The sequence below is a fragment of the Nycticebus coucang genome, chromosome 1 (assembly GCF_027406575.1).
Source record: "Nycticebus coucang isolate mNycCou1 chromosome 1, mNycCou1.pri, whole genome shotgun sequence".
NCBI classification, from domain to species: domain Eukaryota; kingdom Metazoa; phylum Chordata; class Mammalia; order Primates; family Lorisidae; genus Nycticebus; species Nycticebus coucang.
Window position 1 is genome coordinate 56,018,835 of NC_069780.1, and position 23,450 is coordinate 56,042,284.

A 23,450-nucleotide genomic window follows, 5' to 3' on the forward strand; every position below is an offset into this window, starting at 1 on the left:
AGATTGATAATGTTTCAAAAATGGTTGAGATGGAGTTCTATGTTTGGTTCTATTTTTGTTAGAGATGGAGTTTTGCTCTTGCTTAGGCTGGTCTCCAACTCCTGAGCTGAAGCAGTTCTCCTGCTCTGATCTCCCAGAGTGCTAGTATTACAGGTGTGAGCCACTGTGCCTGGCCTCAGCATCTTTATTTTAGAAAATGGATCATTGGGCGGTGCCTGTGGCTCAGTGAGTAGGGCGCCGGCCCCATATGCCGAGGGTGGTGGGTTCAAACCTCAGCCCCGGCCAATACTGCAACCAAAAAATAGCTGGGCGTTGTGGCGGGCGCCTGTAGTCCCAGCTACTCAGGAGGCTGAGGCAAGAGAATCGCTTAAGCCCAGGAGTTGGAGGTTGCTGTGAGCCGTGTGACGCCATGGCACTCTACCCAAGGGCGGTACAGTGAGACTCTGTCTCTACAAAAAAAAAAAAAAAAAAAAAAAGAAAATGGATCATTAGCAATTTATATATATAAGGTTTTACTTTCTGTCCTGGCATTTATGCAGGTTAGACTACATTTTAACATACAGTCACATATGTTACTGTATGTAACATAATGACATTTCAATTAATGATGGCTGGCATATATGATAGAAGTCTCCTAAGATTATAATGGAACTAAGAAATTCCTGTCATCTGGTGATATCCTAGCCATTGTAATGATTATAGCATAACATGTTACTTATGTGTTTGCAGTGATGCTGGGCGTAAACGAACTTACTATGCTGATGTAAGTCATATGAAGGTATAAAATTGATAATGATACTAAATGTCTCTGTTACTGGTTTATGTATTTTCTATACTATGCTCTTTATTTTAGAGTCTACTACTTCTGCATATAAAAATGTTAACTGTAAAACAGCCTCAGGCATTTCTTTCAGGAGGTATTCCATGAGAAGGCATTGTTATCATAGGAGATGACAGGTCTGTGAAGGTTGTTCCCCTTGATGACCTTCCAGTGGTAAAATGTGGAGGCAGAAGACAGTAATATGTGTGGTTATGATCCTGTGTAGGCCTAGGCTAATGTATGTATTTTAATTTTAGTTTTTAATAAAAAAGTTTAAAAAGTTCAAAACAATTTAAAAATAGAAAAAGAAATCATTTTTTAAATTTCATTTATTTATTTTTTATTCCAGGTTAATATGAGGATATATATGATTAGGTTATAGTATTTGAATTTTTAAGGTAAAGTCCAAAGTCTGAATGTGGTTGAGTCTTTCACCCAGGAAGTGTGCCATATACCTTACATTGTACTCAATAGGTAAGGAACTTCCCAGCCCCTTCCTCCTATCTTTCTTGAATTTAATTATGTTTTTATCTCATGGGGGATTGTAGTTCTTGATCTACTAGTTTCAGATTAGTACTGAGGCAATGGGATGCTTCTTTTCAATTTTTGAGATACTTAGGAGAATGTTCTCCAAATCCATTCAGGTAAATACAAAAGGTGCAAAGTCTCTTATCTTTTTATGTCTGAATAGTATTCCATAGTATGAATTAAGTGAAATTAAGAATAAAAGAACCATTGAGAAGATTGATGAAACAAAAAGTTGGTTCTTTGAAAAGATAAATATAGTCATAAACTCTTGGTCAAATTAACTAGAAACAGAAAAGTAAGAATCTCTAATAACCTTAAACAGAAATGAAAAAGGGGAAATAACCACAGATACCAGAGAGATACAAGAGATAATCACTGAATACCAAAAAAAAAAAAAAAAAAATCTCTATGCCCAGAAATTTGAAAACATGGAGGAAATGGACCAATACGTAGAATCACAGTCTCTTCTTAGACCAGTGGTTCTCAACCTTCCTAATGACACTTTAATAAATTATTAATTTATTTTCATTGCCGTGACACTTTAATAAATTATTAATTTATTTTCATTGCTACTTCATAACTATAATTTTTGCTACTGTTATGAATTGTAATGTAAATATCTGATATTAGATGACCCCTGTGAAAGGGTCCTTCGACTCCCAAAGGGGTCAGAACCCACAGGTTGAGAACCACTGCCCTAGACTCAACCATGAGAAATAAAACTCTTGAATAGACCAATATCAAGCACCAAAATTGCAACAATAAGAAAGCTTTCAACCAAAAAAAGTCCTAGACTAAATGGTTTCATGCCAGAATTCTACCAAATCTTCAAGAAGAACTTGTAAGCATATTGCAGAACCTATTCCAAAACATTGAGCAGGAAAGAACCCTCCCCAACTTCTTCTGTGAAGCAAATGTCACCTAGATACCCAAACCAGGAAAAGACACAACAAAAAAAGAAAACTCAAGATCAATATCATTAATGAATATTGATGCAGAAATATTCAATAAAATTCTAGCAAATAGAATACAGCTACACATTTTAAAAAATTACACATTGTGACTAGATAGACTTCATCCCAGGGATATAAGGCAGGTTCAACATATGCAAATCTATAAATTTAATTCCTCACATAAACAGGAGGAAAAAATGAAGACTATATGGTTGTCTAAATAGAAGCAGAAAAAGCATTTGACAAAATTTAACATCCTTTTCTGATAAGAACACTGAAGAAAATAGGCATAAATGAAACACTTCTTAAACTGATAGAAGCCATCTTAGACAAACTCACTATATTTTACTGAATAGAGTAAAACTGAAAGCTTTTCTACTTAGAACTGGAACCAGATAAGGATGTCCATCATCATCATTACTATTCAACATAAAGTTTCAAGTTCTTATCCAATTTATAGACCATGATGATAGAGGATTTTCTTCCTTTCCATGCCAGGTTCTTGGCATGGGGAATCGAAGAATGACTTCACAGACCACAGGCAAGCAGAAGCAATAGAGCAATAATTCATTGAGGATAGATGGGAAATAGAAGATAGATATGGATAGATATGAAAGCTTCGAAGATGATGGATGGGGTCCTGAAAAATTTGCTGCTTGCCGCTCTGCTGTTTGGGGTTTTTATACCTATGTGCCCACCCAAACCTTACTGGCAAACTCTGATTGGGTCCTTCAAACATAGTTGGCTTATGTTGACCTGTTTCTTTAACCACAACTGACTGGCTTCTGTTGATTGGCTCTCTATTCCTCACTAGTGTGTGTTTTTTTTTCTTTTTTTTTTTCAACCAATCCCCTAGGGGAAATCTTTCTTCCTGGTTTGTCCTGCCTAGCAACAGTTAGGGACTAATGGCTACATGGGGTACCCAGGCACACTTTGGTGGTTATGAAACTGCCTGCTAGGAATTTTCCAGGCTTTCTATGACCTACCTTTTCTCCTGACTCTCCCCCAATCTTCCCTGCCCCCATTCTCCCTTTTCTTACCTATCTTAAGGCGAGACTCCTACCATTGGGAATACCAGTTGGCAGGTTCACTCCATGATAGCTTCTTCAGAGACCCTCCAGATGCTTGTGAATGCCCAAAATCTGTTTCCACTGGCTGAAACAGTACTTGTTTCCTCTCCTTAAACTGGGGAACTATTTCTTCACTCCAAAAGGGGAGAGCTCTGGCAATAGTATCCTCCAGACTCTCACAGGAGAGTAGCTGGTCTTCCCTGAGGCCTGCATAGCTATCATCCTTACTGATGTTGCTATAGAAGGTGTGGTCAGGCTCCATCTGATGCAAGGGACATCATAGGAGCTCCTCCAAGCCTCACAGTGCTTGGTTGCAGTAACTGCCTTACTGAGGCTGGTCAGACCTCCACAGTGCCACCAACTGAGGCACCAAGTCCTCACCATGGCAGCCACATCATGGCATCCAGCACCATCCAGGGGGTTCAGATTGCTCTAGTTTGCACTGAAGTGAAGCAGATGCCAAACTCATAGCTAGCATTTTGCAGCCCCTGTCTGGGTTGCTTAGCCTCCTCATGGCCTGCCAGTGGCCTGAGGTGATAATGTGGTGGAGGTGATGATGTGGAGTGGAGTGGGGTGTTCTTAGCAGTCCCTGAAGTGGTTCTGCAAGTTCCAAACGATTTAGCTGAGCTGGATCACTACCAGGTTGTAGGCTGCCGTTACGGCAGGCTGGGGATGAAGTGCTGACTCTACTGCACCACTTAAAACAGGGAAGTAGCAAATAACTCCCAGTCTTTTAAAGTTGATTATTAAATACAGAGGGCGCCAAAAAATGTACATACATTTTAAGTGATGTTATCTCTATTGATGTAACAAATTACATCTTTTATCTTATGTACCCATTAACACATTTTATGGTTATATTTTTATGCCTTCCTTTCTCAATTTCTATGCCAGAAGTAAAAGTGATTTATGCATTCAAAATACCGAAAGAAAAATTACCACTGAAGATTAAAATATTAAGGAATCCTTTTTTTCAAAAATAAAGGAGAAATAAAGACTTTCTCAGATAAACAAAAGCAGAGGGTGTTTATAACCACTAGACCCGCCTCACAAGAAATACTAAATAAGATCCTTCAAGTTGTAATGAAAGAACACCAAACAGCAACCCTAAAGCATATAAATGTATTAATCTTATTATGTAAAAGCACAATACATAAATAAATAGTGAATATCATAATTTTGTAACAGTGATGCATAAATCTTTCATCAAAGAAATACTGGATTGCTGACAACAGTGTATCGGGAAATACACTTTCTGTAACGTAGGTGATTTCCTGAGTTAACTTGTGGTACTTTCATGTCTTATATGAACATTATCACAGCTCCAAAGAAGCCAAACCACTGAAGATTCATTTCCATCACAAATAAAGGTTTGGTTCACTTCACAAGCTAAAGAATCCCAATTAGCTGGGTTGTTGGCTCAAGGTCAAGGGACCATAAAATGTGTAGAGGAAGATAAGTATCACCTATTTAATTAATTTATGGAGTTGTTGCTTAAGCTAGTTTTGCATTTTTTATTCCTTTTAAAATTTTTTTATTAAATCATAAAAACATAGATCATGTATACACCAATGCATTTATGAGGTACAATATGCAGATTCTATACAGAATTAGGAGTGTTTACATCACGCTGGTTAATATATACCTCATTTTATTTACTTAATTATTTTGTTAAATAAGACATTTATACTCTATACGTAATAGATCTGACATGTACCCTTGCATTTAGCACCTAGGTGTGATCCCACCATTCACCCTCCCTGGATCTGACCTCTCCCCTCCCCTCCCATTTATTTCTTGATGTATGTAAACACACGTTATGTGTGTATGTGTGCTTAGTAATTTACTAAAGTAAATTTACTAAAGTAAACTTTAGTAATTTAATTCAGGAACTTAAATTATCTATCTTCCTGGTATAAACTGTTTCTTTTATCTTCCTTCCTTTTTCCTTTTTTGTTTTGTTTAATGATGTTCATGATTACCTTTAACACAGCCTTTACTTTATGGATTATTCAGATAGGAACATTTCTAAAGTTGAAGATTAACTACCTCAACCAAAGATGAGTACTGTGAATATTACTCAGAAATGGATACCATGATTGTTAGAAATATCTGTCTGCCATTTTTAGCGAGAGGGTGAGACTGATCTTGGTTGAAACAAGGATAGTTGCACCTTATAGAGAAAAGGTATTCCTCATTGTGGTTCTGTTGAAGTTCAAATATATGCAGAAGAATGTTTATAGCTCAGTCAGGTATATTTATCAGCTCCAAACCCTTTCTTCTGAATTTGCTCTATGATGCTGGTCTGAGGCTCTGGAAGAAACATTTTGTCTTTATCAGCTGGTTTTCTCTTAAATTTTTCAAACAGAATGAAATGAAGAAAGATTGGAAGATAGGAAGAGGAAGAAGGAAATTACTCCTTCCCGTTTAATTGTTCCTTTCACGTGCTGCATCAATTAGTTTTCACCCAAGACTGCAGAGATTGGTTTCAGATACAATTTCAGCCTTATCTCACACTCCCAGAGTCATCTATATCTTCCACTTCTGAAGGTCTAGCCACAATCAGGCTACCGTCTCCTCAGAAGGCTGAGACCCTCCACATAGGATCTGCAGTAACTGCTACGACTCCACGCAGTGCTGTTTTTCCAGAGATGTAGGCTTTAATTCTGTGAGGCCTTTCTTCCAAGCTTCTAAAGTGCCACTAGAAGCTTGGCTGTGCCTTCTCCCCAAAGGTCTGGGTCCACCTCCACCAGGACCCTTCTTCTTCATTTCCCCAAGCTTCCACGTTCTGTAATCCTAACGTCTTCCTTCTGTTCTGTTTGTCCTAAGGAGAGCAGCTGCTTCCTCTACATGTTCTCTAAACTTTTCCTTAGTGTTTCTTTTTTGTTCTTTTAGCAGCAACTGTTCAAATATTTCTGTTAAAAGTAGTTTTTTTATTTCCTTTCAATGGACACTGTTCATTACAATCATTTACTGAGGGTGATATATTCAGTTTCCTACTGTTTGAAAATCTAAATTCCTTTCAATTCTTTTACTTTTAATATTTTGACACAATGTAAATTTTCACATGTGAGTTATAGATTGTTATTTATGTTTTTCTATCCTCTTTTGGCATCTTTATATATGAATTTTTTTTTCCATTAGTAACACACAGTTGGAATTTTGCTTATGAAGTCTGATAACTTTAATAATTTAATTCAGGAACTTAAATATGTCTATTTTCCTTTCTTTGGGATTAACTGTTATAAAACTTATGATCACTTAATTTTTAATAGTTTTTTAGTTTAACTATCTTTATGCTTCTTTTAGTTATGTCCTAAAAAGTAAAATTTATAATTTTTTATGTTATTAAATCTAATATGCTAGTAATTTTTATATTTTGTCATACAGGGAAGAAAATTAGAACATTTAACACCACATAATTATGGCCCTTCCAACTTGGGCTCTTGTGATACTTCCACTGATTTTTTTAATCTTATAGATATTTTAAAGCACACAGATCATTATTACTTTTGTTTTATTCAACCAATACTCATTTAGATTTACCCACATTATTATCTTTTCTTTTACTTTTCATCCACTGCTCTGTCTCTGAGCTCCCATTAGGATCATTTAATGGGAAGAAACAGAGTTAAGCAAGTCTCTTCCTGACAGACTACCCAATTTATTTCATGAAAATACCTTCAGCAGAACCCTGGAATAAATGACACTGTTGCATTTGAAAGTGTGGTTATTGGCAAGGGAGCCTGACTGAAAAGCTAAGCCCTGGGATCAAAGATGCAGTTCCTCACGTCTATTCCAAGTATTATGAACACTTAACTCTCTGATTATGGTCAATAGAAATGTCTATTTGCAGTTGCACCCTTATTGGTACTCCCTACTTCTGAATGCTGACAAAGTCATTCTTCATAAATAAATTTATCATTAACTTAAGTTTCTGTCCCTCTTACTCATTTTCCACCTCCTCCACCTGCATCCTGCCAACTCTAGTAGTTGGAAAGCAACTTCTTTCCTTGTACTCTTCTTAGGAGTGTTGTCTGAGCTGATCTTATCCCTCTGCTAGCTTCCATAAATGAGGTTAGGTTTTTCTCTGCTTGAGGCCTTTTAGCCTTTTCTGGAATTCATCTGATTTGTATTACTTTCTGTCATTTCAATAAGTGTTGGGAAAGGCAGGAGGTATACATAGTTCAGTCTTTCATCTTGAATTCAAATCTCAATTTCTTTTAATACATCTTTTTCCCCCATAATTAAATTAATGTTTATAATTCTCTATTTCTTAGAAGTAAATTTAGTCAAATTGCAGATGAATTGTAATATATTGTAACTTGTTTTGTAACTTTATAATTTATTAAGTAAAACATTGTAATTATGGTTTCGTAAACTCTTTAGTGATTGATTCTTCTAGGCAAATTTTGAAAGTAATAGTATTTTTAAATCTTGGGATTAGACTATGTTTTTGCTTCAGAAATATAAAAACAGAGCATGGAATCTAGACCTCAGAAATTTGATTATTCTTATAAAACTTTCTTTTATGAGGTGCATTGATCAAAAACTTCATCCGTTAATTTACAAACAGAATGGACTGAAGGAGAAAGTTTAAATGTACATTTTAACAATAAAAATTTAAGTTTAAATATGTACCTTACATTTTACTTCATTTCATATTTTAGTAAGTGTACTTTTCTTTGCAAACTAACTATTGGCAATGACATTCTATTTTTAAAAGAATAACTTTTCATTTAAAAGATGTAATATAAATGTTACTATCAGTTAGATAATTGAATTTTAGTTTCTACCTCTGGGCAATGGAATACTCCCCCTTCCCCAAATTTTACATAGAAAAAGTGCGACTCTATGAAACATAATAATAAAAATAACGGTGCAGTGCTGGTTGAAAGGAAGCATTTTCTGTTTTTGGAAATCAATAGGAAAAGTGAGTGATCCTATTTTTCACCTGAGGCAAATAACCATTACAGACTAGAGGAGAGCTCATCTAGTAGGGGCAGCTGTGACATGATGTTCCATAAGTGAGTGTTCAAGGTTAGGAGAGATGCCCAATATTAAGGGGGGCTAATTAAAATAAGTCTGTGGAAAAATGACAAGATGACTGGGTACAATCAAGATGCTCTAAAGCCCTTCCCCTTGTCCTCCGTTCTCAGCGTGACCCAGGCTCTTCGGCATCTCACTCACATACTAACACCTAGTGTGTGATACCTGTTTCCACTGGTCTTCTTGCTTTTAAGCTTCAATGTGGGTATTTGACTTGTTCTATGAGTGCAGCAGGAAAGGAATGTAATTGCTTTGACTGTGCGGCAGTAAATGGATACTTTCTTTGGAAACTCAACTTGCTTCATTTAGACCCAAACATGCCAAGCAGATGCAGATGATCAACTCGCAGCATATGATACAAGCGAATATCTTTCTCTTTTATGTTCTGTTTTAATGTAATAGCAAACTAACATCTGTTGTTCTGAGCATCACAAATCTGTTCTTTTCAACATAAAGGTTTGCTGAGCATTGCTATTTTACTAAGAATAGTTTTTGCGTGGCAAGTAAACTATACCATATTTTTATGTCAAATTCAAATATTTTTTGGAAAGATCATTGTTGTTTGTGTGTGACCTGCTGAGCTGTACTGCTATGACAGATGTAGTTAGAAGGTAAAAATATTTAAATAATATTCTGGGGGGTGAGTGAAAGGAATAAAGAAGAAGGTAATTCGTATTTATAGGATAATCCACTATTGTCAATATCTTTTTATACATTCTTTGAGTGCATTCTTTACAGAAAACTTCCATTTCACATAAGAAATGCTACTCAATACTGTAAGAATTTGAATATATGTTATGGTATTATTTGGTGTGTCTGTGAGCCTTTTCTAGTTCTCAAGATAGACCCTTTGATATAAAAAGTAATAGTCTAAGAATCTTTCTCTGAACCATAGAATCATAGGATTGCAAGGATCTTGTTAATGCAATAAAGAAATATTGGAATACATGGAACAGAAAAAAAACAAGAAATATGTAAAAAGTTACTTTAATATTATTGACCAATATTATTTTTAAGGGTAAGTTAGTTCATGCACTTAGATAGTAGTATACATAAATTTAAATCCCTGCATAAGGTAAACCTGATGAAAACATCTTGGTTGCATTGCATGTTTCTGTGTTTTGCTGGCATGCATTGTTGGTTGCAAAAAGGACACGGTGAAACAGCGTGACTTGAGGCTATGTAGCACCACATTCAGAAAATCCAACTCAACATGCATCTTCTGTGTCATCCATATGATACCTTTATTTAAAAATCAAAATAATAAATAGAAAACAAATAGATAAGCCTGAGAATTAATAAAATAAGCCAATAATAATAATAATCACTACTATTATTGATTCCAATGTTTTATCTAACAGCCAACCTTCTGACAACTCAAATTTTGAAGTCCTTTTAAGGCAGAACATTATTTTTAAGGGCACAGAAAATGATACATTTTTCATTCATAAGAAAAACTGTTACTCAAAAGGTTCTTAAAAATAGGATCACTCTTGGCCAGTTGCAGTGGCCCACACCTGTAATCCTAGTACTCTGGGAGACTGAGGTGGGTGGATTGCTTGAATTCAGGAAATGGAGACCAGCCTGAGCAAGAGTGAGGTCTCATTTCTAAGAAGAGCCAGGCATTGTAGCCAGAGCCTGTCGTCCCAGCTACTACATTATCTATTACCTTGAATGGATTATACCTTGAATTGTTTCTTTCATTAGCCAACTCATTGCTATTATCATGGAGTCATTATATAAGGATGTAATTATGTTTTTCTTTTGGCCGGGGCTGGGTTTGAACCCGCCACCTCCGGCATATGGGACCGGCGCCCTACTCCTTGAGCCACAGGCACCACCCAGGATGTAATTATGTTTTGAAGTAGAAGATGAAGGTGCATAGAAATGGTTTTTGAATTTCTAAACATTCTGTTTATTTCTATTGCCATCTGTACTGGAATATATAAGGGATCGTAGATTTTATAAATCATTCTATAATCCAGAGCTGTTTCACCTGCTCACCGTCATGACACAGAATATATCCGACAGATGGATTTGTAAGCTAGGGTTTAGGGCAGTGCCTGTATTGTCAGCCTCTTTTATTTTTTTCTCTCATTAAAAAATAAAAGATAAAAAACAAACAAATTGAATGCAACCCAGGGTGGGTGGTGTATAAGATTAATCTTGAACCATGCTAAGACAACGTTTTATAGCAAAGTAAATGATTTCATGAATTTTGATGCTTTCAGTATTATTAGGGACAAATTATTTATGACATACCATTGCATTATAGTAGTGGATGAGAACTACTGATAAAATTGTCAATGGTTTTTCCTTTAAAATTCTCATGTCACTTTTGATTCTTGGCTGCTACAGTTTGACAGTGCTATATCTTCTAATTTAAAATAATGATCAGGCACACATTTGGAATGACCTGGTCGGCTAGAATATGCTGCTGTCAGAATACTTCAGCTCAAAGAGTCTTTTTTATAGTACATTAAAATACCATTTAATTCACTGCACTCTTCTTTTCTGAAGGTTGCCCAAGATTCCTCAAAAATTGAACATACATCTAAAAGGTGTTATTCACAGGAAGAATTTAAATACTACTAAATTTATAGAGTAGCTCCAATTGAATTGAAGTTTTCAAGTTATGTAGAGGTCTTAACCTTAGAAGGATCATAGTCTATTGCAAGTAAATATAAGCCATGAAACAAAGTGTGCTCATATTTAATATAATTGTATTAAACAATTACAGTATTTTAGTTATGTACAATTTTTCACAAAAGTTAGAATAAAATTTGCAAATTTAAGGCACGAAGACTATTTTTCTGCATAAAGATAACACCCAACTTTCCAAGTTTACCATTAAAAAGGATAGCTCTTGTTTTTATTGTTTTGTTTTTATTTTTCTGTAAGTACAGGGTCTTTGAGTTTGGCTTTCCCATTAGGTTCTTCCTATAATAACCTCTATTCTTGAGGTGTCATTAGAACTGGTGGATGAAGAAAGTAAATTTAGAAGAAATAGAAATGCTCAATCAGTGTTCCTAATGGAGATAGTGATGATGACGCTACTGTTGAAAGAATTAGCTTATATGTATTGGGTTGCTTACTTTGGGCCAAGTGCCCTGTGCTACATACATTGTTTTCTTTTACCCTTATGACAATCTAGTGGGTTAGGCACTGTTATCTTTGTCTATTTTACAGGTAAGAAAAGAAAGACCTAGAGATTTTATCATTTTCCAGAATCATGGAGGTAGATACCAATACCCAAAGCAAAATTGGAACTCTGATAATGCCAGTTTAAAAATAATGTTTTAATGACGTATGTGTAAGGTATATTAAGAAGCAAAATAAAGATTAGGTGCATTTTAAACAGGGGCACAAATACATATGTTAACATGTTAATATGGATATAGACTAATCTTTCTAAAAATGTGTTCCAGAGGACATCAACGGATACTTTGAAAAGTATCTCTTAACAAAAAAAAAAAAAAAGGAATTCCATGCTTCAATAAGATTGGGAAACATAAGCTTAAATAAGATTAAACAAGGTTCTTTATTCCTTGATTTTTTATTCCTTGATTTTTTAGAACATTTACTATGTAGATCTCTTAAGAGGAGAATATATTATATAGTATTTCCTGCACTGCTTGTGCCTCTAATTTTTTCCCTTGAGCACCTTGCTTTGGGAATTATTTCAGATCTAATCTGATTTACAAGGTAAACATGTCAGCATTTCCTATTTTCAGACTACTTTAACCATTCTAATAGGTTTTTTAAACTTTGTGCTTCCTAATGGTGAATGATGTTGAACATGTGTCAGTACGCTTCTCTGCCATCTGTGTGCTCTTTGGTACAATAGTTTATCAGGCATTTTTCTCATTTTAAAGAATTTATGATTTTTTTTATTGTAGAATTTTAAAACTTAATTGTACATTGTGGAAACAAGTCTTTTATGTGATACATGTTTTGCAAAAACTTCCTTTCACTAAATGACTTTTCACTCTGTTAACCATAAAGTTTTTAATTTTAATGATGACCAACTTATCATTATTTTTCCTCTCACTGACTATGCTTTTGATGTTGTATCTAAAAACTTATTGCCGAAAGCAAGTCATATAAATTTTCTCTTTTATAGAAGTTTTATAATTTGACATTTACATTTAGGTCTATGGTTCACTTTTATTTAATTTTGTGTAAGTTTTAAGGTTTTTATCTAAGTTCATGTTTTCTCATTGGACATCTGATTGTTCTGGTACCATTTGTTGAGAAGATCATTGTTTCTCCATTGAATGCCTTTGTATTTTTTTTTTTTAAAGCAATTGAACAATCTTTGTCAATTGACTGTTTCTGGGCTTACTGTTTTGTTCCATCAATATTTAAGTATATTCCTTCACTGGTATCCTGCTGTCTTGATTACTGTAGCTTTCTGGTAAGGTTTGAAATGAGGTGGTGTGATTTCCTCCAACTTACTTCTCAGGATTTTGTTGGCTATTCTAGGACTTTTGGCTTCCATATAAACTTTAGAGTCAGTTTGTTGACTCTAAAGGCAGCTTGCTGTGAGTTTGATAGGAACTGCATTGAAACTATAAGGTCAAGCTGGGAAAAGTGACATACTAACAATATTAACTCTTCCAATACACAAACACAAAATATCTCTTTAAAGTTTTGGTGCTATTTGGGATCTATTTATTCAAAGTCTGGGTCTTCTCCCACCTGTAACAGATTCCTACATTAATGGACCCCAGAGAATCTTGCCTTTTGGTATTCACGCCTATTTGGAGGTCACCAAGGTCACCTTCAGTTTCAATGTGTCATTATAAAGACATGTAGGCTCACGTAAGCTGTCCACTCATGGTTACACCTAATTACTGTGAGAAGATACAGATGAAAAGCAGCAAAGGAAAAAGGTACATGAGGAAAAGTCCAGGGCTGTGGACAAGCGTGTAGGTATCCTCTTTCAGGGAGGTGGCATGGACATGCTTATTTCTCCTATAAACAATATGCGGCAACATACTGAATTGTTGTCAATCAGGGAAACTCACAGGAATCTGGACATCTAAGGTTTTCATTGGGGGTTACTACACACTTATATGACTGATCTTGGCTACTCAAACTCCAGCCTCCCAGAGCAAAAACAAGCATTCACCATAAATTACATTTGTTAGCGTAAACTATATGATAAAATTGGTACAACGTGTTCACTGCCTTAGGAATACAAAAACAGTCATTCACCATAATTGATATTTTTAACATAAATTATCTCATCAAAATGGTACAGCAGTGTAAGGCCTTAGGCATACAAATACACTCCTATCAGGCAAAATATTCCAAGGGCTCAGAGCTCTTTCCCCCCATGCCAATCCTGAAGACAAGTATTTCTTGGACATGTGTCGGGTTTATGAAATCCAGACCTGCTGAATTAACTCTTTAGTGCCTTTGTGTAGTTCCTTCCCTTATTAACTGTGTGCTTGGCCTTGGGAGTTGCCTTGGCCAGTGGGATATTGACAACTATTACACAAGCACTTGGCTTGATATCAGCTTGTGCTTGCCTTCTGAGAAAGCTGATGCATGGAAAGAAGCCTTATCTAGCCTTCTTGAGGATAAAGAAATGAAGAGAAGTTTCAAAAATTCTATCTATCTGAGCTGAGCTCAACCCCCCAACTTACAGGAAATAATGACTTGTTTTCATTTTAAACCACTAAGTTTTGGAGTAGTTTGGAATACAGCAAAGGATAATTGATATAGAAATTGCTTCTAGAAGTTGAACCAGTCCCAGAAAGGAGCTGACTGGTTGGACTGAGTCTACTCTGTCTATTCTGTGTTTGAAGTCAGAAGAATAAGGTGAGAATGTTGACTTCAGAGTATAGTCATAATAACACCATTTCATGACAAAAAAAAAGATAATGGTAAAATAAAATAAAAAATATATATATTTTTATTTTATATAATTATTTTTGAGGAGGGTATACATACTGATAAGTACACATGTTAACATTTTTAGAGTGACTTCTAAACAAGTGCTGAGAAAAGTGGAATAAATTAAGAAGAATATATTCAACAAGAGACAAGAAGAAAAAAATGTAAAAATCTGAGACAAAAAGCATAAAGTTAAGTGTCCAAAATAAATCCAACCACATGAGTAATCATGACACGTGATTAGAGCAAATGTTCTGTTTAAAAGATAAATGCATAAAAATTAAAATCTTCTTATATGCTGTTTAAAGTGATATAAAAAAACATAAGTAAAGAAGAACCTTCAAAGTCCATCAGAAGGAAAAAAAGACACATTACGTATTTGGAGAATAAAAGGAAATATAATCAAACATATCTACAAATAATTAAGATCACATACCAGGGAAACCCCACGTATAGAGTATTGAAAGAAAAAACAGCCTGAGTTTTATAATTTTAAAAAACATTCTGAAAAAAATAGAGGAAAAATTAAGACACTCTCAGAGAGATGATACCTGAGCGTATTCATCAGCTCCATATCAGAAATGCTATAAGAACTTCATTAGGCTAACGGGTGATGATACCATAAGGGAGTCCAGCTGTGTAACAAGGAATAAAGAGAATAGACAAAGTAAATGTCAGGGTAGGTCAATGTAGAAGACAGTTTTTAGTACCTTTGTAAATCACTCACTCTCATTCTCTCTATCTCTGTCTCCCTTTGACTCTCTCTTGATGTATGTAAGTGCATGTGTGTAATTATATTTCTTAAAAGACTATTGACCATTTTAAGCAAAGCTAATAATAAGAAAGTGCAGGTTCATGTTATGATATGCAGGGTGGTAAAATGTAAGACACAAGAACCACAAAGACAAAGGAATGCTGATAGAAAAAAGACTTAGACTGTTTCAAGGGTCTTCCCCTGTTTCTGTAGTAGTACAATAATATTTTTCAAAGTTGCCAGCAAGCTTTCTGGCATTTCACAGGAGTGCTCTGTGTAAGAAAGGGGCTGAAACTTGATTAGGGAAATGGATATTTGAGATGAAGAACAGTAAAGCCTCCATCCAGCCCATGGGTGCTCAGGAGACCTCACAGTCCTTTAGATTTGTTGGGAAGAGAGAGCCAGACCTTTTCACCCCTTGGATGGGCACTCATCAAATACTGATAGCCCCGGAAAGAGACAAAACTTTGAAGAGGCAGTAGTGTTTTTTTTTTTTTTTTCGTTTGTTTGTTTGTTTAACGGAGGTAGTCCTAGAGATAGGGGATGGCTAAGAGCCATCATACAGCTGCATATCTCTCAGCTGTGGCAATGGGGCCTTCACTTCTGAAGGAGTACGGGTGGGGTAACAGAACATCTACTAAAGTTGTATACTTTAGTTGCTGTGAAGAGGGAGAAGCTATAGAAGTATACACACTAGAGTTTGCAACTGGAGTATGCCTGTGGAAGGATTAATTTTTTTTTTCCTTATACATCTTTCTATTAATCTTTTAAATGGAACATCTGACTATAGTTCTTAAACTTTGTACAGACTCTCAAAATAGTATTTTAATTTTAGGATTCTTTTGCCTTTAATGCTGATTATATTTCTTTAAAGACAAGGGTCATCATCGTAGGGATCAGAATTTAAAAGAAAATAAGAATACTGAATTTGAAAGATTCTTTTATCTATATTCAGTTCATCAGATTTTCTTTTCACTTTTAAATCTGTGAGTGGGAGAAAATACTGTTCTTGCTACCCAGGTTGCCAACCAAAGATAAGTATCTTTGAGCAGAGAACCAATTAGTAGTTATTCTTATGCTGTGGTGTGATGCAATAGGGCGTTCATCCTGGGGAAAAAAGAAAGGAAGGAAGAAAGCAAGCTTAGTGCACCATTAGCCAATAATATATTTTCCTTCGGCTCAAGTTAGTTCCCAATCATAGTCTCCATCCTTACTGGAATTAAATTTCTAGGTTTGTGTATTTTATGGTTTTAAAACATCAGTAATTTCGAACTGAAGGATTAGAAAGAAGCATGGAGAAAACTAGTCATTGTGCAAGGTGGATAACTGGAACTGATGCCAAGGAGACACCATGTTTCTCTTTATCAAAGGCATGTTCAAAGGTATGTTAATACTTTTCTGTTTCTTTTAGTTTAAAAGGAGTTATGATGGACTAACGTGGAACCACCTTTGGTGTTATAACCAATAGTTTATTATTTTAAAAGGAAATTTGAAAGAAAATAAATGTGATGCTAGTGAGTGGATATCTGAACAAGAATCATTTCAGAGATTTCTCTAACACAAGTGATATATAAAATTTGTTTGTATATTGATAAGGCAATTTATATTCCTATTGACTAAATATTACTAAGCCCACACATTTGTTAGCCATAATTCTTTTACCTAATATTTGCAGGTATTCTCATTGAAAGCATATGAAAGTAAGCTATTTTTTAAATCATACTTATGTGCATTGTATTTATTCAAAGTGTAACTGACATATCAGTAGATTTTATTTTGATGTTTAAAAGGCAATGAAATTTCCATATATTTATGTGGCAAATTAATAACACCATATACCACTTTGAATGCAATATTGATTATATCACTTTGTAAAATCTTCTGCCTGAGGTTTAAAGTACTGGCTCTGGCATCTTATTCCTCTGATAATTGCATTTCAATTCACTTTGGGAAACTATGCCTGAATTAATTGAGTCATTATAGTTAAAGTTGGTAATAAACAACAATAGGAAATATTTGTCTGTTCAAGTGCTCTTTATTGCCCTTAACCATTTTGAATTATTAAACTATTCAAATCAATACTGCTCACTTATTTTTAATAATGAATTCAATGACATAAAAGTAAACAGTTTTAGGAAATAACTTTCTTTTTGAAGCCCAGCACATGTTGCTATGTATGCAGAGTGCAGAGTGAACTTGCAGCAGCTTTTGGCAGTTTTTAAATTATTGTTAATTAACTTTTCTGCTCAAATTCCTGCAAGCTCAACTATAGTTGATGAGTTATCATGCTACAGCCAATAAATCCTGAAGTAATTTCATAAACATAGTTATTTAACCTAAATTGGATTCTCCATCAATCGAGACAAATCAATTTTTAAATGCCATAATATTGTGAGTTTTCATAATACTGTTTTGTACTTATATTGGTTTACTCTTAGGGCTTAACATTTATGCATTCTAATATTTCCAGAGAAAAAGATTCAAAATAGAATTATTAATAGTAATATATATGAAATGTATACTTGAAATATATTTATTTACCAGAATTGATACCTAAAGAAGGTCTGGTACAAAGAGAAGTGGACTCTGCCTTAGGAGGCCTTGGCTGTACTTTCAACTCTAAGATCTAACATTTGCAGGAATGACAATAAGTACTAACAATTTAATTTGCTTGGGCTTAGTTTGTGTTTTGGCAAAATGGAAATAATGTACTGAATTCTTGTAAAACTCAAGAATTAATGTATCAGAAGTTTTCTATAAAGCATAAAGGATTTTAAAGGTTTTACTGCCTATTATTTTTGTCTTTTTCATGAAGTTAAACTTGTTAAATTCACATTCTGTATTTCTACACAACTATATTTTAATGATTCCACATTTGTTACCAAGGTAATCATGGACTGTACATAAATTTTTGTTAAATTCAAGATTTAATCTGGCTTGCTTCATGGGTTTCTATCTTTGTCCAGAAGAAGGGGGAAATGGTCTCTTAAAAAGAAAAATATACACGGCGGCGCCTGTGGCTCAGTGAGTAAGGCGCCGGCCCCATATGCTGAGGGTGGCGGGTTCAAACCCAGCCCTGGCCAAACTGCAACAACAACAACAAAAAAAATAGCCGGGCGTTGTGGCAGGCGCCTGTAGTCCCAGCTGCTCGGGAGGCTGAGGCAAGAGAATTGCGTAAGCCCAAGAGTTAGAGGTTGCTGTGAGCCGTGTGACGCCACGGCACTCTACCCGAGGGCGGTACAGTGAGACTCTGTCTCTACAAAAAAAAAAAAAGAAAAATATACAAAGAACATCTTAGGTTAGAGAAAAGTCTTTCTGGATTAAAACTGAAATATTTGATAGTGAAAAAATTTCAGCAGAGATGATTTGTTATTAGTTTGATCAATATTTAAAGAAATACTTGGTCAAAGGAATGTGTGTTTAAAATACATATCATATCAGAATAAGGAGAACAAGTAAACTTGTACTAGAAACTTGGTTTCCTATTTTTTGAAAAAAGAAGTGAGGATGAGAGATAGTGATGTATATTGTTTCTGGGTAGCTATTTACTGTATTAAGTGTGAGTAAGTAATTCATTTATTCATTTATTAATGCCACCATGTATCGATTATATGTTACATGTTCATTGCTAGATGCTGACTGTGCAAGGATGTGAAAAAATGGGTCTGCTTTCAGATATTCCTGGTGTTGTGAGGGACGTCAGCTTGTAAGAGATGATTACAACAATGTGTTATGTGCTCTGAAAGGCACAAGTCTGAGTTAGAGAATGTTGGAATACCTTCTTAGAGGAAGAGATATGAGGATCTGACATTAACTGGTCAGTTTTACATAAAGCTTTCTAGTTTCACCTGCTTCTCAATTTCTTTTTCAGTGAAAGAGAGTTTAGTACAATACTATATTTATCTAAATCTGTGTCATGATTTTTAATATTTTTCTTATATCACATAGAATTTTAGGTGATGTGAAGATCCCATTCTCTAGTTTCACATTACCAGCTTATAGAGAGTTACAAGATGCCACAGCCCCAAAGTTGTTCCTGCAAGTTGTGGGACCAAGAAACCAGCATGCTGGCTTCAGTCTAGGGTGCTGCCTCTCCTCAAATGTCTGTTTTCCCATTATGTTCTTAATTCCATCCAAATTCAAAAAACACATGTCCGATTTTCTTAAGTACTAACTTGGACAGTTTAAGTCTCTGACATTTCACTTCTTGTTTTATTTTTTCTATTATTTATTTATTTATTGTTGCAGTTTTTGGCCAGGGCCAGGTTTGAACCCACCACCTCCGGTATGTGGGGCCGGCGCCCTACTCCTTGAGCCACAGGTGCTGCCCTTCTTGTCTTATTTTTATTGTGAAGGTACATCCTCATTCTTTCATATGCATATTTTGGCTTGTTATCACCTTTCAAAACAAATTTTTACAGCAATTTTTGTGAAACCAGGGATAAGTAAAAAATGTGCGTTATTTCTGAGTATGAGTTCTGTCATGAAATAAATGCAGCAAAGACAGCTCGAAATATCAACAAAGAATTTGGGAAGGACATAACTAGTGAATGCACAGTACCTCGATGGTATGAAAAGTTCTATTCTCATGATTTTAATTTTGAAAATAACCCACTAAGGCGATTTGAGACCAAGGTGGACAATGAAGAGCTCAAAATTGTAGTGGAAGCAGATGCTTCTCAACCTAGGCATGAATTAGCAGCAAGGTTTGACGTTATCGTTCCAACAATATTGGACCATTTGGAACAAATTAGCAATGTAAAGAACCTGGATAGATGAATTCAATGAGCATCAGAAGAGAAACCATCTCAAAGCTTGCCTTTCTTTGTTGTACTGACATAAAGGATCCTATTTATTGTATTAAGAATGGGATCTTCACATCACCTAAAATTCTATGTAATATAAGCACTATATTCTCACTGTATTTTTATGTGTGATAAAAAATGGATTCTTTTTGACAATTTCAAGCATTGGGCACAATGGTTGGAAAAAGATGAGTGCCAAAACACAGTTCAAACTTAATATTCATCACAAAATAAAAAAAAAAAAAAAAAGCTAATGGTGTCTATTTGGTGGTCTGGTGCTGGTATTTTTCACTGGTTACATGAAGCCTGGTCAAGCAATTATACCGGATATCTACTGCAAACAATGGGATAAAAGATTAAAATGCTTGCAATTAAGTAGCTGAGATTGGTCAGGAGAGACAGGCCAATCCTCTTGCAAAACAATGCTTGACCACATGTCACACAACCCTGCTCAAGCTACAGAAGTTGGACTTGAAAAACGTTCTGTCCTCCACCATATTCACCAGCCATTGCAGCAACTGACTATCATTTCTTCCAGGCTTTGGACCACTTCTTGCAAGAAAAAATACTCACTTCTTAACAAGCTGAGGAAAACGTCTTTCACAATTTCATCACCACTTTGGACTTCTTTTCTGCTGCCGCACAACCTACCATTAAGAAGGCAAAACTTGTTGACAGAACTATTCCTACTCTAACTAGGATATAATTACATTTCTATAGCATTCAAAATCGCAAAAACTGTGAAATTCAAAATCATTAAATTAACTTAAATGTGAAATTTTGGTTCTAGTGAAAATTTTGCCAATAGTTTAAGGTATATGTAAATTCTTTTGTGACCTAATGCTAGCCTTTTATTTTTTTTCTCAGATATTATCCATTTTTTTCTGCCCCAGGACACTCTCCACTGATTTTTGAGGTCAGTGTAGGAACAGATTCCTTTTATGTTCTGGTTCTTTAATTCACAGCAGTTATTCCCAGTTATTTAATAATTCTATAACAAGGATTTTTTTCCCTGAACCAAGCTCTAAAGCGGGTACTCTGATCCTGACTAGGTCCCGTCTTTGGGTGTGTTCTGAAGAGCTCAGTTTTATCAAGAATTCTGTCAAGCCAGAATTATCCACCTTCAATACCTGATCACCATCAGTATCTGACCAAATTCCTCATCCTGCACCATCCTCCACATACTACCTGATTTCTCTGGCCTGCCTTCAGCAAGAATCCTGTTGGGTTAGCTTAGCAAGAATCCTGTTAGGTTAGCTTAGCAAGAATCACCCTACCATCTTTGTAATTTTCACCGGCTGACACCCTCCTCCCACCCCGCCCATACCTGCTGTTTAGCTATAAATCCCAATTCTTCTTTGTTGTACTTGGAATTGAGCCTAATCTACTTCCTCTAACAAAACCCTGTTGCAGTATCCCTATCCCTATCGTGACAGTCTCTATTAAAGTCTGCCTTACTGTTTCAGTGTCAGAATAACTTTTTTCTTTAACATCTACAGGTGAAAGACAAAAGTTATTGGTGTTTCATTAATTCTCTGTGTCTTGTAAAGTATGGCCCCAAGCAGGAGCTCCTGATGCCCGGCTGGGAAATGACTAAGTGAATCACACTCACCGGGGATTTCCAGGTTTGGTTTTCCTCCTCTTGGTTTTCTCTTAGCAACTAATAATCAACCGTAAGGCGAAACTTTTAGATCATGAAAACATCATTATTCAGCCATTGCAGTATTTTTTAGTTGAATCGAATCCCTGTTTTTGTTTTTTTTCCAGATCAAATTAATTGCTCTTAGGCCCTACTATTATGAGTTTTCTTTTGAAATCATGATTGCTACCCAGTTCGTATTCTCTTGCAAGACTTACAGATTCACATTTTCTTTTTCTTCTTCTTTTTTTTTTTTACCTGTTGAATCACATCAAATCTCTTGCTTTAGATTCACATTTTCTAAAGAAAATAGGCTCTTCTGTGTTTTAAAATGAGACCCTATTTTCCATGTCATTTGTTAACACCCATTTTTTTCTCTTTCTATAACACAGTACACTAGGTAATAATTTAAATAATTTGGTTTTTGTGTGTGTGGGAAAGGATAATACAATTACATGCATTATGGATTAGCTTAATTTGGCTTATATTGAGTTATTAATGAATATGTAGGCAAAATGTGAGAAATTCCTTTCAGATATTCAAGGTCATTCTATCGTCGATGTTGCTAATTCAATTCTTTCACATCATTTTTGTCACTTAGTGAATTAATAGTTAAAATTGTGCATTGTTTTCTCATTGTTAGATCTTTTACTGTTTTCATATAGTGTTTTCACTAAGTGTTTTCTCATTCAATTCTCATAAGAGCCTTGCAAGGACTCTCCCATTATTTAGACAATAAACTGAGCAGAATTAAGTTAAGCAACTTGTCCAGTGTTACAGACTGGTAGGTTGTGGTCCCAGGGTTGGAACTAAGGTTGTGCGACTGGAATAGGCCATTTCACTCTTCTCAATGCAAAACATATGGCAGAGGAAAAGGGAAAAGGCTATGTCCAAATGATAGAATTAAATAAATGTACTTCTTTGGGGCGGTGCCTGTGGCTCATAGAAGTAGGGTGCTGGTCCCATATGCCGGAGGTGGCAGGTTCAAACCCAGCCCTGGCCATTAAAAAAAAAAAAAAAAAAAAAAAAACTGCAAAAAATAAATAAATAAATAAATGTACTTCTTTTATAATGAAAATACGTTTATTATATGTAAAATATATATTATTATATATTGCATATGTAAAACAAAATTTTAACATTATGCATGTTATTTATAGGCTGTTTTGTTTACTACTAGGAAACATTTTTAAACATTTTTTTCTGCATTAGGCTCAATACTCTTCTCTAAAATGGCATAAAAAACAAAAAAATAAAATGACATAATAATAGTGTCATAGAATAAACCACAGTTTTAGCCATTCTATACTTTTGAACATGTATATTGCCTTTAATTTTTGACATCATAGAGATAAATTCATATTGATGCATAGGTAATTAAGTCTTACAGATACATCTGTAAAAAGAGAATTTGGGGGCCAAAGATATTGAGCATGATCTCTGAAAAGTCAGTTAACATGGCAGGAAGGAAAGCAGAGTGAGTCCTAAGAAGACCTTGAATAATTTCCTTCTCCTAAATACAGTTAACCCAAGTCTTGCTCTAGTCAATAAGATAGGGCAAAGGTGGTGGGTAATCACTCCCTGGGTTAGGTTACATTACCCAGCAAAGATGATGGAGATTTTTTTCAGATATATTTTAGATCTCAAATTAGTTGCTTTTGAGTTAATCAAAAGAAAGATCCCCTTCAGTGGGCCCAATGAAAGCTCTTTTTTTTTTCAATTAAATCATAGCTGTGTACATAGATATGATCATGGGGCATCATACACTAGTTTCATAGACCGTTTGAAATATTTTCATCACAATGAAATTAACATAGCCTTCCTGGCATTTTCTTAGTTATTGTGCTAAGACATTTACATTCCACATTTACCAAGTTTCACATATACCCTTGTAAGATGCACCTCAGGTGTAATCCCACCAATCCCCC

At 35.1% G+C, this 23,450-nt stretch overlaps 1 pseudogene; it reads right to left on the minus strand.

Moving 5' to 3' along the window:
- Positions 1-3,341: 3,341 nt before the first annotated feature.
- Positions 3,342-6,140, minus strand: LOC128590301 (phosphoglycerate mutase 1-like; annotated as a pseudogene).
- Positions 6,141-23,450: the final 17,310 nt, after the last annotated feature.